Below are 19,207 nucleotides of genomic sequence, written 5' to 3' on the forward strand. Positions count from 1 at the left end.
TCAGTGTGAAGACGGGACTTCATCTCCATGAGGACTGTGCGGTGGTCACTCCTACCAATACTGTCATGGACAGATGCATTTGCGACAGGTAGATTGGTAGATGGGTAGATTAAGTAGGTTTTTTCCTCGTGTTGGTTCATTCACCACCTGCCGCAGGCCCAGTCTGGCAGCTATGTCCTTCAGGACTTGGCCAGCTCGGTCAGTAGTGGTGCTACCGAGCCACTCTTGATGATGAACATTGAAGTCCCCCTCCCAGAATACATTCTGTGCCCTTGCTACCCTCAGTGCTTCCTCCAAGTGGTGCTCAACATGGAGGAGGACTGATTCATCAGCTGAGGGAAGATGGTAGGTGGTAATCAGCAGAAGGTTTCCTTGCCCATGTTTGACCTGATGCCATGAGGTTTCATGAGGTCCGGAGTCAATGTTGAGGACTCCCAGGGCCACTCCCTCCTGACTGTATATCACTGTACCACCACCTCTGGTGATGGTGATGGAAGAGTCTGGGACGTTGGCTGAAAGATATGATTCTGTGAGTATGGCTATGTCAGGCTATTGCTTGACAAGTCTGGGGGACAGCTCTCCCAATTTTGGCACAAATCCCCAGATGTTAGTGAGGAGGACTTTGCAGGGTCGACTGGGCTTGGTTTGCCTTTGTCGTGTCCGGTGCCTAGTGGACCGATGCCGGATGGTCTGTCCGGTTTTATTCTTATTATGACTTTTCGTAGTGAGATTGTCCAACTGAGTGGCAATTAAGAATCAACCACATTGTTGTGGGTTTGGAGTCACATGTAGGCCAGACCGGGTAAGGACGGCAGGTTTCCTTCCCTAAAGGGCATTAGTGAACCAGATGGGTTTTTACAACAATCCGGTAGTTTCATGGCCATTGAAGACAGACATATAACAAAGCAGAGGCTTGGTCACAGCTGTATCGGATGTAATTTCACACTTCTATGTCTTTGGGCACAGTTTACAATGTGGGTCAAGAGACAAGGGCTTGGATACCAACAGTGCATACATTAATCCCAACACTTATCTGGAGACTGAAGACAGCAATCCAGATTCAGTATTTGAATCTGTATTGGCAGATTGAAGAGTCATCCAGTTTGTACTGCTGCTTTTCAAGGGGACATTTTCACAGATTAATTAATTTTGAAGATATGTGTGATTTCTGATCCCTATTCAAGATAATGCCCCGCCCACATCATTCATATTCCAAATCCTATTGAAGGATATTATTCCCCTTGGCTAAGGTACAGAGACAAGCAACAGAGATAGCCCAAGTATTAGGAAACCTCATTACAAGTAAAGGTTACAGAAATTGGGTTCATCATCTTTGAAGACGACTTCAAAGTAACCTATGCAGTTGGACAAAGATGATCAATCCAATTGCTCACTATTGTGAGGTTTAAAATACCTGGGGAGAAGTTAAAAATTGAACAGTTAATTCTGCTGGTGGCCATATTGTTGAAGCCACTGTTCAGTGTAGAACGAAGCCACACAAACCAGGAAAGTTCAACGGCTTATATAGTGTTCACTCTTAGCACTGAGACTAAAACTGCCCTGCATCCCAATATACATTCTGTTCAACATATTAAACAATAAAATTTCCTTTGATTATTTGAACGACTTACAGTATGCTTTATATATGTGTTTCATTTAACAATAGAGCTGCCTGCAAGCATTGAATTTAGGTGCATTACCCTGCTGCGAAAGCTTCTAATTTCAGTAGCTGCCTGCAGTACAGACACAGCAGAAACCAGATATGTTCCCCAAGGAAAGAGAGATTGGAGGAGAAAAGTCAACATAAACTACTCTCAATTACCCAGCAAGAGTGTTACTCTCCTAAACGGAGAAAGGTGAATTCCAAACGAAAATTAGTTGAGCCTGCTGGCAGTTCAAGTAGATTGAGGTGTCTCAACAGGGATAATTTGCCAGTTTCAGTTATGCCAGTGAATGGTGTACCATCTCACAGTAAAGAAGCAAAGGAGGGAGGCATTTAAAGCACTTGAATGACACACATGCTCTCTCCTATCAAACTACAAGTTCCTCACCTCTCCCAAGGTATATTTTACTCCATTAACTCAATTTACTCCATACTCCAGTTAAAATTTAACGTTGGTGAGTGTAAAGTCAATCATGTTTGACAAACCTACTGGAGTTTTTGAGGATGTAATTGGTCGAATAGATAAGGGAGAACCAGTGGATGTGGTTTATTTGGATTTTCAGAAGGCTTTTGATAAAGTCCCACATGAGAGATTATTGTGCAAAATTAAAGCACATGGGATTGGTGGTAACATACTGGCGTGGATTGAAAATTGGTTAACAGACAGGAAACAGAGAGTAGAAACAAATGGGTCTTTTTCGGGGTGGCAGGCGGTGACTAGTGGGGTACCGCAGGGATCAGTGCTTGGGCCCCAGCTATTCACAATATGTATCAATGATTTGGATGAGGGAACCAAATGTAATATTTCCAAGTTTGCTGACGACACAAAACTAGGTGGGATCGTGAGTTGTGAGGAGGATGCAAAGAGGCTTCAAGGCGATTTAGACAAATTGAGTGAGTGGGCAAATACATGGCAGATGCAGTATAATGTGGATAAATGTGAAGTTATCCACTTTGGAAGGAAAAACAGAAAGGCAGAGTATTATTTAAATGGTGATAGATTGGGAAATGTTGATGTACAAAAGGACCTGGGTGTCCTTATACACCAGTTACTGAAAGTAAACATGCAGATGCAGCAAGCAGTTAGGAAGTCATACGGTATGTTGGCCTTCATCGCAAGAGGATGTGAGTACAGGAGCAAGGATGTCATACTGCAGTTCTACAGGGCCTTGGTGAGACCACACCTGGAGTATTGTGAGCAGTTTTGGTCTCTTTACCTAAGAAAGGATATACATGCCATGGAGGGAGTGCAGCAAAGGTTCACCAGACTGATTCCTGGGATGGCAGGACTGTCGAATGAGGAGAGATTGGGTCGACTCGGCCTGTATTCACTCAAGTTTAGAAGAATGAGAGGGGATCTCATTGAAACATATAAAATTCTGACAGGGCTAGACAGACTGGATGCAGGGAGGATGTTTCCCCTGGCTGGGAGGTCCAGAACGAGGGGTCACAGTCTCAGGATACGGGGTCGGACAATTAGGACTGAGATGAGGAGAAATTTCTTCACTGAGGGTGGTGAACCTGTGGAATTCTCTACCACAGGAGGCTGTGGAGGCCAAGTCACTGAATATATTTAAGAAGGAGATAGATAGATTTCTAGACACAAAAGGCATCAAGGGGTATGGGGAGAAAGTGGGAATATGGTATTGAGATAGAGGATCAGCCATGATCATATTGAATGGCGGAGCAGGCTCAAAGAGCCGAATGGCCTACTCCTGCTCCTATTTTCTATGTTCCTATGTTTGGATGAGTTTAAAAACAAAATCGGCTGATAGGGAAACATTTTTTATAAAATAACTTGAGAAGGAAAATGGAAAAAATTCAAAATGACTCCTTTGCAACAGTAAGGGCATGAGTATAAAAGACTTTGCGGCCTTATTCATACTAGGCAATGCAGTATTTTATAATATGTTACAGTTGCTAGTTTGTAAACATATTGCCTATGGGAACATTTCAAAAACTTTCAACCAACTTTTGAGCAGTACAGGTATCATCAATAATCACTGAGATTTGTGAAAGCTCCACAACAGATCAAAGAATTCCTTTCTTTAATATCTGGTTTAAAAGGGAGATAATTACTCACTTGGCAAATAAGAATATGGAAAATAGTAGAGAATTGTGATTTAAAAGATTGAACTGCTATGGCTAACAAAATAACAGAGCAGGCTCGATAGGTCTAGCAATAGTTTTATTTTAATAATGTGTTCAGAACTTGTTACTAACTGAACATTACAAGTCATCCAAAAATGACCCGATTAACTGAAGTAAAGTAATGCAGCACTCTGCAGTGTTTTGGGTCAATACAACTTTCTTTTTCTTGAGGCCAGACATGATATATGGTACAGTTTGTAAAAAGAAACATTAAATTCCAGATGGGTAAGCAGCCTCACAGCAGTGTAGTGCTCTGGGGGAGGGGAGCATAGATTCCACTGGTTGAACATCAAGCAGCACTGGAGCCCGAGATAATCGGAGTCACTTCTGCTTGACCATCTGAATGTACATTTTTTTGGAGCGGCAATGCAAACTAGGAAAATAAAAACACCAAATGATTGCACCACAGAACAGAAAACCCTGACAACATCCAAAACGTTCCAACACTGCAAGTTCCCGATCTCAGGAGATACTGTTGAGAGGTTAAACGCTTAACACAGGTGGTGAAAGGGGAAAAAAAATCAATGGGCAGCAAACCCTGGGTCACATTCATTCATCAAAGCTGACACAGTGAGAGTAGCCCAAACTTTTGAGCAGGTTACCTGTGTCAATAGCGTATGTGATGCATTGGTTAAAAATATTTTAAAATTGATAACGCAATTATATTGTAACTAATTCCCTCCGCACCACCATTCAGAAGTAATTTAGTACAGCATGTGTCTATTATTATTGAAATAAGGCAACCTGAAGCCTTTCTTGGTCTGGAGTGTAGGATTAGTACCAAAAAGAAGCTTTAGCAAACAGTGATTTAAATGGAAGATCTGTGCAGTGCAGTTTGGTGTCAGTGATTGTTTTTGTTAAAGCCCATGGGAGGGGAAAAGTTGATTTCAAACTGCATTTGAGAATGTCAAAAGACTGAGTAACCACTGTTAACTCACTGTATTTTATAAGCAGAAGTTGGTTTGGGGGAGTTTTTTTTTAAAACAAAATCATAGACATGCTCATTGCAGCTTGCAAGGTGCAGGCAGTGTGATGCAGGATTAAGGACGTTTCTGCTTTTTGTATCATTTGACGTCAGCAACAATCACATCACATGTGGTGCCATGAGATTGTTTTCTATCAACAATTTACTGGCCTGTGAAAATTGTATCAAAAAGAGATTTGTGAAAATGTTTTTGTACCTGTAGTTTCCTGATAAAAACCACAACATCCTTATGAAGAAATTGCAGTTTCCTGCATCAATTTGAATAGCTTCATGCATAACCCCTTGAGCTTCTGGGCAAATCAGATGCACTCACAAAGAAAAACTATGGCTTCCTGTGTAAAATGTGAGATTATATCAGTGCACATTACATGATTAGCACTTTACAACTCACACTGTATCCAATCATGTTCTTCATCATATTAAATGCATCTGTCAATCAGCCCTGCTGCTCCAATCAACATTGTAGCCTCCAGACTCATTTGTCAATTCAGCATACAATGTACAAAATCTAAATTGACACAGCCAATTCGAGTGAACAGAAAGTGAGTCAATTTAACATCTGCTGAAATAACTGATACTTAGGCAGATACCCATTATTGTCTTAATGTAATTTTATATTTAATAAACAATTGATTTTATGAAGTGTCTAATGGGGACAATGTTGCGCAGAGTTTAGCATTTCATATAAGCTTTTAATTACAGTGCACATAAGTGCATAAACCAAATCACCAGAACCTCAAAATTGTTTTGAAGTCTAGCAGTTTTCACACTAGCTGTAATTATATTATGGACAGCATTTGTACACTAGTACCTAAACCCATCCTAACGTAATTGTTCCATTACTGTGTAAAAGCTGGTTAACATAATAAGTGCCTGGTCTCTAAATGTTCTCACTCAAGCAGCCTTGTTGAACGTTATTATGTGTACTTCAAACAAAATCTACAGATGCAAAAATATGGAATGAAGACAAAACATGGGGCAGAGATAAATCAATCTGTAGTACACATTGGGTAAAAGACAGTCTGGTATTTAATGACTTGTGTAGTTATCATGGTAAACTCTTGTACATATATTCCATAAAGTACACAAGTTGCATACCTACCAGAGCAAGGAAGCCAAAATTTGAAAGAAGAAATGATGCTGGCTGACAACACGTAATTTTCCAGCATCCCCCAAGCATCAGTTCAGCCGCTCCATACAAGGCTCACTGTCCTTTATAGAGAAACCAAGGTGAAGGACAATGCCCAGGTTGAAAAGAACACAAGAGATAAGGTAAATCAGGAAGTAGTGATTAGGTAACATCAAGCTTGGCTTTTAAAAGCTTGAAGATTGCAGAAGGAAGGAAAGACTGACAAGATAAGGAATCCCTGAAGTTTGAGATGCCAAGAAAGAGTAAGAATAACAGCCTTGAGTCTTAATTTCAATCCAATGTTAGATGCCAATGGAGCCTGTGAAGATATAGGGCAGCATTCAAGTCTTGGTGGGCTTGGGCTTTAAAAAAAGTTAAGAGTTTCTGAATGTGGAAGGAAGTGGTCAGAGGACATCGTGAGGTGGAGAATGTCGACAGATGAAGGACTAAATATGAAGCCATAAAAATAGGCTTGCGAAGGAATGAAAAACTGTCTGACGAATTGAGAGAAAATAAATTCTCATTGCCCCACTGAAGAGCATGGAGGAGATCACAATGGAGTGATTAAGACTTTATACCAAAAGGAATGGAAGCCGTGTGCACTTGAGGGTAGGCAATCTGAAGAAAGTTAAAAAATCTAGAGTGGAATGATCAGCAGAACAGCAGACAGTGTTTGATGATGAGTGAGGGTGGATCAATGATATGATAATGATCACAGTGGAAAAGAAGACAGCCCTGTGAAACCTTTGAGTTAACAGAAAAAGAGTCAGTAGATGAGCCATCAATTAGAAAATTAAATAGCTGCAAAGATGGCAATTGTGAGAAACTATATGATGATAAAGTTGTTTAGAAGTGCATGGTGTCGGATCCTGCGTAAGACTTCAGTAGTATCCATGGCAATGATAAAATGATTCATTAAAGTATCCATGAGTAAAGTTCAAGAGACGAGTAACATAGGTAATGCGATCACCAGTGGAACAGTCCACCAGTTACTGTATGTGATGTGTACTGTGGGAGTACAAAATACTCAATTGAATTTATATTGCATTTCTAAATTGTAATATACTTAAAACTATCTAAGTCAGAAACCAAGATCAGTCTTGAAACTTGTTGTCACCAAAAGCAGTAGTAGCATCTGCTCTCCTAGGTTGCTGACAAGATAACTTATTATGCACTTTGTGCTTGAGATGGGCAGCCCACAAAGTCTGACTGGTCACTTCAGTGACATGACCCGATCAAACCTTAATGTGCAGTCTCCTGATTAGATAGAGAATCAAACCATGGAAAGAGTTTCAGGTCTTACCATCAATCTCGAGCACAAGTAAGTATTTAAGATTTAAACCATAAAATAAATGAGATAAGAGTTAAAATAGCTGACATAAGTAAAGAAAAAGATGTTTAAAACTGCGAGTAGAATAATGAAAGTGGAGAGAAATGGGAATTATATTTTAATAATGGTATATTAATATTCCAGTAATGAAGCTACTACTGATTTCCAAATTAAGCCACTAAGCATCAAAGTACGCAAAAGCAAAATAAAATTGACAGCATTCTCTTGAGTTGTCAATTCCTTAATGGTCAAGTGTGAATAGAACATGTTTCAGCTGGCAGTTTATTCCATATAACCATTACTTTTCAAAAAAAAAATCTAAATTTTATTTGAGGCTCATTGATGCATCAGACAGTGAAAGCGTTAATATTTTAATATAAATTGCTGTTAAATGAATGTGGTACAGGTTAAACTAGATAAACTTTCACTTTGCAGGAATTGAAAATTAGCCACAGATGGTAACAAGCAGCAAAAGATTTGATAGAATAATCAGTGATCTTTGAGGGGAAATAAATGTTTTGTCCATCTGGTGCTCATTTTCCCTCCCCCCACTTTACATATCAATAACAATACAATGGGGTATGTCCATTGGGCAGCCCCACAGCGACTGCTCTACTCTTGACAGCAGTATTCAACGGCCCCAAACATCTGAACGAAGTTTTACCTTGTTGAATGCAGCTGCCCATTGGACCTGCAAAAAGCAATGCAACATTATGAAAGGCAGTGACCTTTTCATCGTGGCCTTTCACTGTGAAGAACTCTCTAAGCTCCAATTCCCACTGTTCAGCCTGTTCTACAACGCACAGCACTTGTATAATTTTAGATCATGGCCTTCAACTCATCTAAATGCAAGCAACCTCACTGAAGATCGCTCAGTGTAAATGTCTACTGTGGCACTTAACTACTCTGAATGAATTGTGTAATTTTCAAACTGTACTGTTCTCTATAGCCAGTGAAGGTCAACAATTTAAAGAAGCTGATTCTCAACATACAAACTCCTATCCTAAACACACCGGTCTTTCTTTAAAAAGCCCTGCGACTCAACACAACACTGATTTTTCTTTAAAACGCCCCGCAACTTCTGTAGTAAAAGTGTGATTGTAGCAAAGAAAACAGCCATTTGAGTAATATCAAGGAAAACAGCAAAAATAACAGGTCACACAGGGATTTTGTTCAAACATAGTTTAGAAGCTTTAGAAAGACAGTCATGATAAAGTCGTTATAAAGTAATTTAATCCCCACCTTTAAAGTGTTTCAAAAAATAAGTGGCTTAGATCCTACTGATAGTCTGACAAGACCAAACACAAAATAGATTAACACCTCAACTACGCAACTTAAATTACATCAAAGGTAATTACAAATTAATCAAAACTAATTACATTAGGCATATTAAGAATTACCAGGTTTGATGCATAACATACCATATTTCTTGGCCTCACCAGAAAAATCACATGATAAATAGTTTTAAGTATTAATGGTACACCATTAACCATATTACAAAATATCAATATATTCCCCACCACTTACAACGCCTATTATCGGGCAAATGGCACTAACCGTTTACCATTAAAATCAATTACAGAGGCACCACTTATAACTCTATTTTCGGCAATTCAGTAAGTGTTTCGCACCTCGTTAAAGTGCGATTAAGAACTGTTAGCTACTCATCTGAAGAGTTATGGGGAAAGATTCAGATGTGCAGTCTGAATCATCATCTCAGAGGCACAGGGTTTTTCTTTCCTTCACCGAAAAAGTCAAGTTGTAATAAAAAGACTTTATAATCAATATAAAGGGGCTTTTTTTTAAGATAAGGTCAGTTCCCAGAATAACCTGCTCTGAAAAACTCAGTTGCCATGCAACAATCCTATAAGCAAGTTTATGCCAGCATGCATGTGGTATTTGCAGAAGCTCAATCTTTTTCTGTTGTCTAATGCATATATAAAATGTGAAGTAATTGTTTTCTACTTACCTGGTAAATTCTCCAATGAAATAATTTCAGATCGAAATGTTTGGCTTTAAAAAAAGTTTGCTCAGCTGCAGCAAACACTCCATAGAGTCGCACTGTGTAAGATTCAAGTTTCCGATCAATTCTAAGAAGAAAAAGAGGAAGAATTTCTAGAAGATCTGAAAACAGAAATATCATCTTACCCCTAAAAGGCAAGTAAGTCATTCACTTTGTATGCTTGAGGGCATTAAGCATATATTTAACTTAAACTTAACAGGCTGTTGACGACTACACGCAGCACATTTCTTCGAGAACAAAGAACACTGTACCAATATTTTGTAGCACAATAGGTAACCCCCTAACTTCAGCTTGCCCCAGAGATATCTTCTAAGCAAATAATTAAAAATGGACTATAAATCAATGACCAACTCACTCGAAGAAATGCGATTGCATTTACAAATCCCAATGAGAGCTACAACTAAAACGCAGTGATTTTCTTTAATTTTTCTTCCAGCTCTTTAATTACTCTTCCAAAAACATGAATTACATTTTTATTACATTTTTTCTGAATACATTTATATAAACATTGTATAAAATTTAACGTTTAAATTTACTGCTACCAAACCCATTATTATACAAATAAGATATTCCCTTGTAATACATATTGTATATCCACCTGCGTGGATACTGTCATGTGTTTAGGTCACTTCTAAATGAGTTATCATATGGCCTCCTACCAAAGTTATGTTTGCAGCTATCTAGTTTCCTCTGAAATCAATCTGAACTGTAGTTAGCGATTTATCCCGATTCTTTTTGTATCATCTCAGGGGTTCCCCAGGGGCGTCTCCTCTCCTATTTTGTTATTTCTTTATATCAAAGACATCCTCTAGTCATCTATCAGCATTCATTCTTTCGCTACCTCCTGTGATATAAAATCTCAGATCTCTTAAATAGCTAAAGCTAACCTTCAAGAAGCTTACTTGTTTTCCCCTCAACTCAAACTTTCGTAAAGCCCAGGTGCGGCCAAGATTGGCATACTGCTTTCAAACCTCCATTCTCTTTTCCCTCTTTTACTCACAATCTTTCCAAAGTGTCTCTTTTATTGATATGATGATGGTCAGTGCTCCTCTAAATTTCCCTTCTAATCTCCAAACACGTCATCCGACATATTCTTCCTCCTCACTAGATTAATATCAAGACTTATCACACTTTTTCCTGCTTTCTCATTCTTTCCCAAGACCTCAAAACTGGAACTCCATACAATCTTCAGGCTTTTAAAACTCAAAACTTATTTTTTTGATTAGCCAGATAACTAACCTGTGCGTTCAAGTCCCACTCAGAAACTTGAACACATAATGTCAGTTGACACTCCATGTACTGAGGGAGTGCTGCACTGTCGGATTCGACGTTAAACCGTGGCCCCATCTTCCCTTTCGGGTGGACATAAAAGATCCCGTGACACTATTTGAAGAGCAGGGGATTTCTCCCCAGTGTCGTGGCCAATATTTATCCTTCAACCAACAACAGATTATCTGGTCATTATCTAATTGCTGTTTGTGGGACCTTGATGTGCACAAATTGGCTGCCATGTTTCCCTACACTACAACAGTGACTACACTTCAAAAGTACTTCATTGGTTGTAAAGTGCTTTGGGACATCCTGAGGTCGTGAAAGGCACTATATAAATCTAAGTCTTTCTTTCTTTAACACACACGTTTAAGAATCTTCAAACCAAGATACTGAAAATTCTACGTGTGTAGAATTCCTGCTTGCCCTACACCATAGGGTCTCATCCCATATACTTGAGCCCAAAGAGCTTATACACAGAGCCACGGTTTAAGAACCCCACCCCATTGCAATTTGCATAAGGGTACAACTGGAGCTTCACTAACTAAAACGCCACAGCTTAACAGCACAAAGAACAATGCCCTGGAGATTAGCCTTTAATTCCTGGAGACTCCAGGACAATCCTGGAGGGTTGGCAACCCTACCATTAGGGTATTGACTTGCAAAATTATATGGAGCAGAGTGGGAAGCATCCCAGCCCCAGTGACAGGCCAACCTTCCAGGTCCATTAGCAAGTCAGACTAGCTGGTTCAACACCAAATGTTCTCTTGGGCTCTGCGAGGTTCAGGGATCAAATTATCAAGTCTGCAACAAAGAGTTGGCAGTTCCAAACTTCCAATGTGAGGCATGTCATCTTGAAACCACTTTGACCCCATAGAGACCTCTCACATATCAACCCTGCCCCGAGGACAGTTAATGGCTTTATCTTACTTAAAGCTGTGCTTTTTCTCCCTTAGAGAATAGCATCACCTGCCTTGGAGTCACAAATCAAGAATTGAGAGGACACAATCAGGAGGTCAAGTTTAAATCTGACAAAAGGTATGATGGAAAAGGCATGACAGAAAAGCACAAGCTTTTAATATATCATATGGATACATATTAGTGGATTTTCCATGACACTCCTTTAAGGGCACAAAGACTTGCCCCTAAACAGTAAGAAGCAGAGTTTAATTTCTCTTCAAGCTGCAGGTCAGGTTCCTACTTTCTAAGTATGATTGGTAAGGTCAGTCATGGGTTATAGACATCCTGACTCCTGTGTCAATTAAGGTGTTTCCAATTGCTATGGAACTTTGTACATTCAAAATGACTGCCTTTGTTTCTTTATCGTTTACAAACTGTGACACATTTGCAGTGCCAGACTTAAAAGTCAAACTGACAGAAAATGTGCACTAGGCATACTCGATGTTCAAGGAATACTTTCCTCTCACCTTTTTTTGCCTCTCAGGATTGGAGCTAGGGCAATGAAGCTGGAAAGGTACTGATACGTGTTATGATTGCCATCATATTTTTTAATCTCATACCAGAGTTACATACCAGGTCCTAACCAATTGTTCTTTTTTGATTGGTTCACGTACTCGTGAATAATATGTCCAACACAAGAGATGACTCACATTGCTCTTACATCAAGTTCATTCTTTTACTGAAAACTACATTTTTGTCCTTTCTCCTTAAATTCTTCTCTTCCCCCTCCCATGACACAGGACTTAAAACGCAAATGATTTTTTGTTCAATATTAAATAAATTGAACAGTTACATCACATTAAGAATGGGCAGACCTCACTGACCCACAATGGGCCTTATGCACTGAAATTTCTAAATTCGTTACATCCACCTGGAGGATGTATTTATACTGCCCGAAACTTGCTGGTCTTCCAGTGCAAGGAGCTGTCCTCGACCGAGTGTTGCAGACTGGCACATTCCAAGGTCCAGGACTACGTGCTGAGGGACGCAATGAGGATGGGTGCGGCCGCTGCAAAGGCTCTGTGGGGAAAGGCAACCGTTTAGAGCCTTCCCGCCATTGAATACAGAGGGGCTGCAATCAGGGAAAAACTCCCTCGGGCAGAATGTAAAATTCTAATTGATGTCATGTAACTGTAATGAATCTGTAATGAACCTGCAAAGAATCTGAAACGTACCTGTTATCAATAATCTGTATTGAGTGTATTGCAATGAGGCACCCTAGAGTGTCATGAACTGTAATTATGTCCAATGTGTTCATTGAACTGTACTTGATATAACCTGCAAATTGTATGATCTGTATTGTGTACGTTTGGAATGTGAAATGACAACTGTATTGTATGTATTGCTGCAAGTTTTATGAATAAAGTATATTTTTTGAAAAAAAACCTGTTCAGTTTCAGAGTTTTGAAATCACTGTCACATGTTAATAAGCTACCAATGTGATAAAAGAGCATGATTTATTTTCCACAGCAGATTACCTGTATTCCTCATTTCCTTGTATCTGTTTGTAGACTATTTTCCCGACCAGATACATGAATTCATGTAAATATGGACTACAAGATAACTGATTGAACAATAATGAAAACTGAATACATGCATTCAGATTTACACTGACAGAAAAACAACCATGTACCTCAGCTGGTAAAAAGTTCAACGCAAACTCAGTATTGTACCAACATTTCAAAGCTTGGACACTATCGCCAATATCTCATTAAACCCAACAACTTTCCTGTACTAACTATAGTAATCATATATTAACAGTCATCATTTACATGCCTGTCAAATGTTAGAATGATGCAAAGCATCCTTTACAACTCGACAAAAATCCCTTCCATTTACTGAAAGTAACCAATTCTCTTGTTGAAAAAAATCTCTCTAGTTGGACCAATTTAAAATCAGTAAAATATTAACTGATGCAGTCTCTCACTTGATTGTTAATGTACAACTAGATTTTGCTAAACGGAACTACAAGCATAATCAAGTGTAAGTTCAAAGATTCATTTTGCTCTTTATTGCAGTTAGTACTTGAATTTATAACTATCTGATAAGCAGTACACTCGTACCACTTGAGTTACCAGGCCATGTAAAATATATTTTTAATTCGGATTGCCTAAGAACTGAATCTAAAAGTACTCAGTTTACATTTCATTCTCACAACAAAATCTGAAAACACTAGATCAGTTTATAAGTTGTGCAGATAGATCTATATTTATAAGTGTTAGGGTTTCATATTGCCCAGAAGGCAGTGGGAGGAAAGAACGTGTGAAAGTCAGAAAAGCTGCGTCCTCTCCAGTGCAAAATCCACACCCTAATCCACACCCTCACATAAACAGGACCATTACTAAATGGAGCTAAAACTGAAGCTCGGTAGACAACTGGGTTGTAATTCCTTACCATCCAAGATACAGTACTACTCAGCACGGTTACAGGATGCTATTGCTGCTGCTAATTTGTCATAGTCAACCACTTGCTGTGTATTTCCTTTGCTGACCACAAAAAAGACAAAGGAAATGGATTTAACATGGTATCTTCAGACTATTGTTATTAATCAGATATCAATGCTTCAACACATTTCAATGGAAAAGCTCCAAAAGAAAATGTGCAGCTGTATATTTCAACAGCTGCAGCATTAACAGCTTTATGCTCTTACTTCTCATGTTATTGACTGTTTTTGAAGACATTTCAGTGATATTTTCTTCTTCCCCTAATTTTCTCCCCTCCTCTCCCAGAGGTGCTGATTCACGCTGGGGTCTGCTTCCAAGTATGTCAAGTAGTCCACTGGGACTTCCCCCAAATGGCCATTCCATATGTGTATCACCAGACTTTATTTCCATGAAGGAAATCACAGATGAACCTGATTCAGTTCTCACCCAATGTTCGCACGTGCGCTTTCTAGCAGACAACTGAATATTGATCAGGAGTAGAAACCATGGCTAGTTTACCCTCCCTAGCCTAAAAGAGACCAACTGTAGTTAAATGTAGAACTCTGGACAACCAATATCCGCATCAAACACTTGTCATGAGATATAAAATGGATTTGACACACACAAAAGCTCCCTTTCTGCATCACACAACCCCTCCCTCCCAATTCCACCGCAACTTTACAACCCCCATTCTCCCACGCACAATGACCCACCTCAGCATACCAACTTTTCCCAAATGCTGCATTACAACTACTACCAAATCACACAGCCCCCTCCTCCATTCTCTATTACCGTTAATCACAACAAATGCAACCTGCCTCCTACTTACATTCAATCTAGATTGTCGTCTCTACTGCCTTCCTCTATATCCTGCACTTTCAAAAATAAGATAAAATCAGTTAAACAAACAGATTGTTAATCAAGGCCTCAGAATTAAAGTTTCTAAGCAAATATCAACAATAATGCAATTTGAAGACAAAAGTACCACTAACAGTCCCACAATATTTATTGTATAATAAAAATTCAATTTCACTTATTCAATCACTGTAAATCAGTGATACTGTAACAGTAAAGCATCCCGTTAAACTTGTAAGTGAAATACCGGAAATGAATTAGTGCTACCAACTCAAAACTGTTTGATTTTGTAGTAAGTGGAAGTTGGTGTGAAGCCTGGCGTTCCTCCAAGTATTTGCTGCTCCCCCACATCTCTCAGTCATTTCCTCCCTCATTGCATTACATATGCTCCCGTGCAAGGCTCCGATCTCATATCTGGAAATCATTCAGACTTTCATGGATTAAGGTGTAAAAGGGATCGCCTGGGTTGCAGGAGATTTCATCTTGTGCTCAAACTATATATCTCAGAATGCTCATAAGCACTCATTCCCAGAGCTCACGTGCAAGTGGGTGCTCCAAAATTGTAGCAAACACTCCATATCCAAAATCTGTGACTCGGAAAGGTTCTTTATTTGACTAGAAGCCTCGTTTGACAGCAGCAGCCATATGATATTTCTATCAACCTCTTAAACATAAAGTATAATATATGACTCGGGAGATTGAGGCCCTAGTCAAAAAGAAGAAGGAGGCATATGACATGCATAGGCAGCTGGGATCAAGTGGATCCCTTGAAGAGTATAGAGATTGCCGGAGTAGAGTTAAGAGAGAAATCAGGAGGGCAAAAAGGGAACATGAGATTGCTTTGGCAGATAAGGCAAAGGAGAATCCAAAGAGCTTCTACAAATACATAAAGGGCAAAAGAGTAACTAGGGAGAGAGTAGGGCCTCTTAAGGATCAACAAGGTCATCTATGTGTGGAACCACAAGAGATGGGTGAGATCCTGAATGAATATTTCACATCGGTATTTACGGTTGAGAAAGTCATGGATGTAAGGGAACTTGGGGAAATAAATAGTGATGTCTTGAGGAGTGTACATATTACAGAGAGGGAGGTGCTGGAAGTCTTAACGCGCATCAAGGTAGATAAATCTCCGGGACCTGATGAAATGTATCCCAGGATATTATGGGAGGTTAAGGAGGAAATTGCGGGTCCTCTAGCAGAGATATTTTAATCATCGACAGCTACAGGTGAGGTGCCTGAAGATTGGAGGGTAGCAAATGTTGTGCCTTTGTTTAAGAAGGGCGGCAGGGAAAAGCCTGGGAACTACAGACCGGTGAGCCTGACATCTGGAGTGGGTAAGTTGTTAGAGGGTATTCTGAGGGACAGGATCTACAGGCATTTGGAGAGGCAGGGACTGATTAGGAACAGTCAGCATGGTTTTGTGAGAGGAAAATCATGTCTCACGAATTTGATTGAGTTTTTTGAAGGGCTAACCAAGAAGATAGATGAGGGCTGTGCAGTAGACGTGGTCTACATGGACTTTAGCAAAGCCTTTGACAAGGTACCGCATGGTAGGTTGTTACATAAGGTTAAATCTCACGGGATCCAAGGTGAGGTAGCCAATTGGATACAAAATTGGATTGACGACAGAAGACAGAGGGTGGTTGTAGAGGGTTGTTTTTCAAACTGGAGGCCTGTGACCAGCGGTGTGCCTCAGGGATCGGTGCTGGGTCCGCTGTTATTTGTTATTTATATTAATGATTTGGATGAGAATTTAGGAGGCATGGTTAGTAAGTTTGCAGATAACACCAAGATTGGTGGCATTGTGGACAGTGAAGAAGGTTATCTAGGATTGCAACGGGATCTTGATAAATTGGGCCAGTGGGCCGATGAATGGCAGATGGAGTTTAATTTAGATAAATGTGAGGTGATGCATTTTGGTAGATCGAATCGGGCCAGGACCTACTCCGTTAATGGTAGGGCGTTGGGGAGAGTTATAGAACAAAGAGATCTAGGAGTACAGGTTCATAGCTCCTTGAAAGTGGAGTCACAGGTGGATAGGGTGGTGAAGAAGGCATTCAGCATGCTTGGTTTCATTGGTCAGAACATTGAGTACAGGAGTTGGGATGTCTTGTTGAAGTTGTACAAGACATTAGTAAGGCCACACTTGGAATACTGTGTACAGTTCTGGTCACCCTATTATAGAAAGGATATTATTAAACTAGAAAGAGTGCAGAAAAGATTTACGAGGATGCTACCGGGACTTGATGGTTTGACTTATAGGGAGAGGTTAGATAGACTGGGACTTTTTTCCCTGGAGAGTAGGAAGTTAAGGGGTGATCTTATAGAAGTCTATAAAATAATGAGGGGCATAGATAAGGTAGATAGTCAAAATCTTTTCCCAAAGGTAGGGGAGTCTATAACGAGGGGACATAGATTTAAGGTGAGAGGGGAGAGATACAAAAGGGTCCAGAGGGGCAATTTTTTCACTCAAAGGGTGGTGAGTGTCTGGAACGAGCTGCCAGAGGCAGTAGTAGAGGCGGGTACAATTTTGTCTTTTAAAAAGCATTTGGACAGTTACATGGGTAAGATGGGTATAGAGGGATATGGGCCAAGCGCAGGCAATTGGGACTAGCTTAGTGGTATAAACTGGGCGACATGGACATGTTGGGCTGAAGGGCCTGTTTCCATGTTGTAATTTCTATGATTCTATAATGTATGTCCAGGAACAAAAACACTTTTTTTGCCTGGATAGATCCTTAGGGAGTTGAAATGCAAATATCCAACTTCCATGGTGCATTCTCTCACTCACTTTGCTTAGTGCCACAGCTCGAGCAAATTACAGATGCTAGCAGGAGAGTCTCAATACCTACTTTAAATTAGAGGGAATCCAGCTCTGCAGCTTTATATTTAAGGAGGCCCAGCACTAGTTTGCAAGACACACAAAACTGCCAGTTGGTAACTTTCACGTACTGCCCCAAAGTTAAGACTTCATGCCATACTCCGGGGCTCAAGTATATAAATTAGCTCCCACTCCAGTGCAGTATTGAGATGCCTTCCTTTGCATGAGATGTTAACACCAGGTCACATCTGCCTGCTCAGGAAAATGACGAAGATCCCATGGTATTGCACAAAAAGCAAGAGAGAACTCTCCCGCTGTTCGGGCCAGTGTTCCTCCTCTAACTACCACCAAAAACAGATTATCATTCTCACCTTGGTTGTGTGTGGCATTTTGTTGTGCACATAATAGCTGCCACATTTCAAGACATAATAGTGACTCCAATCCAAAATAACTCACTGATTTGTTTTGTAAAATATAATTTTAGACCTGATGAGGTGCTGGATAAATGCAAGCATCATAATATAGAATGACACTGACTGCAATCAACAGCACTCACTGAAGCACCTTGAAGCGAGTTAGAGTTGAGCTATGATTTAATCTCATTGATGTGGTCCTTATCCACCCTTAGAATATCGAACACTATTCAGATTTAGGTTAACATTTGATTCTGAAGTATAGAGAAGTGCCAGTATAGGCTCAATGTCAAATCTAGAAACCCCCTTGCTTTACGATACTGAAATTGGAATCAAATGGAGATTTGAAAATAACTGTGGATGTAAAATGCAAAGATAGACTAAGTTCCTGTGATGACTCAGCAGGTTTACCTACTGAACAGCTGAGCTATACGGAATAGCAAAGTCATAGGTTAAATCCCTGCTTTGTGCCGAGTTAACTGCTCTCATCATGGGGAGGGCATTACGATAGTTGACTTAACTGAATTAGTAAAGGAGGAAAATGAAGTCAGGAAACCTCATTCTTATTATTCAACAACCTGTGCTGGAAATGCATGTATGTATGTATGTGGATATCAGGTGAGCACACAATTATGGTCAGCTGTGATACTCTCCAATGTTTTTTTTGTTCTTGGGATATGAATCCATTTTGTTAACTCCAGGTTGGGAACAGCATAGCACAAAGAATGGGGGTAGGCTGTCTCAGGAATGATATCTGCACGATTGTAATGGGATGTTTATCTGCCAGTCTAGTATAAATTAAAAACACAGTGAGTAGCCTCAAGGTTCTGAAGGTACAGCATCTGTAAGTAGCACTGTAAACATACTGTTATGTAACCAATTTATCACAGTGGAACCAGACTTAATGGTACATAACAGCCCTTAACTGAACACAAACGATCTCAAACATTAGCTCATTAGGGAAACAAAAATAGTCGCTGCCCCCCTCCCCCCACAACTGAGCAAGAATTTGGCCTTTAACGCCCACCCACCCAATTAGAAATATTATGCCTTCAACATCACCCTCCAACCTCACTGAGCAAGATTTCGACCCCCAACCACCCCACTCCCCAACAGAGCGTTTGCAATCATCAACCCCTCTCCTCACCACCACTGAGGAAACGTGCAGCCTTTAACCACCCTCGT

General features: G+C 40.0%; 1 protein-coding gene across 2 annotated transcripts in view; it reads right to left on the bottom strand.

Moving 5' to 3' along the window:
* Positions 1-19,207, bottom strand: part of LOC137303998 (serine-rich coiled-coil domain-containing protein 2-like) — a 531,854-nt gene that overhangs the window by 481,037 nt on the left and 31,610 nt on the right. For both annotated transcript variants that reach the window (XM_067972386.1, XM_067972387.1), the window contains exon 2: positions 9,228-9,348. The gene's annotated coding sequence lies outside the window, so the exon portion shown is untranslated. The remainder of the gene's footprint in view (positions 1-9,227; positions 9,349-19,207) is intronic.

The sequence above is a fragment of the Heptranchias perlo genome, chromosome 36 (assembly GCF_035084215.1).
Source record: "Heptranchias perlo isolate sHepPer1 chromosome 36, sHepPer1.hap1, whole genome shotgun sequence".
Classification (NCBI taxonomy): Eukaryota; Metazoa; Chordata; class Chondrichthyes; order Hexanchiformes; family Hexanchidae; genus Heptranchias; species Heptranchias perlo.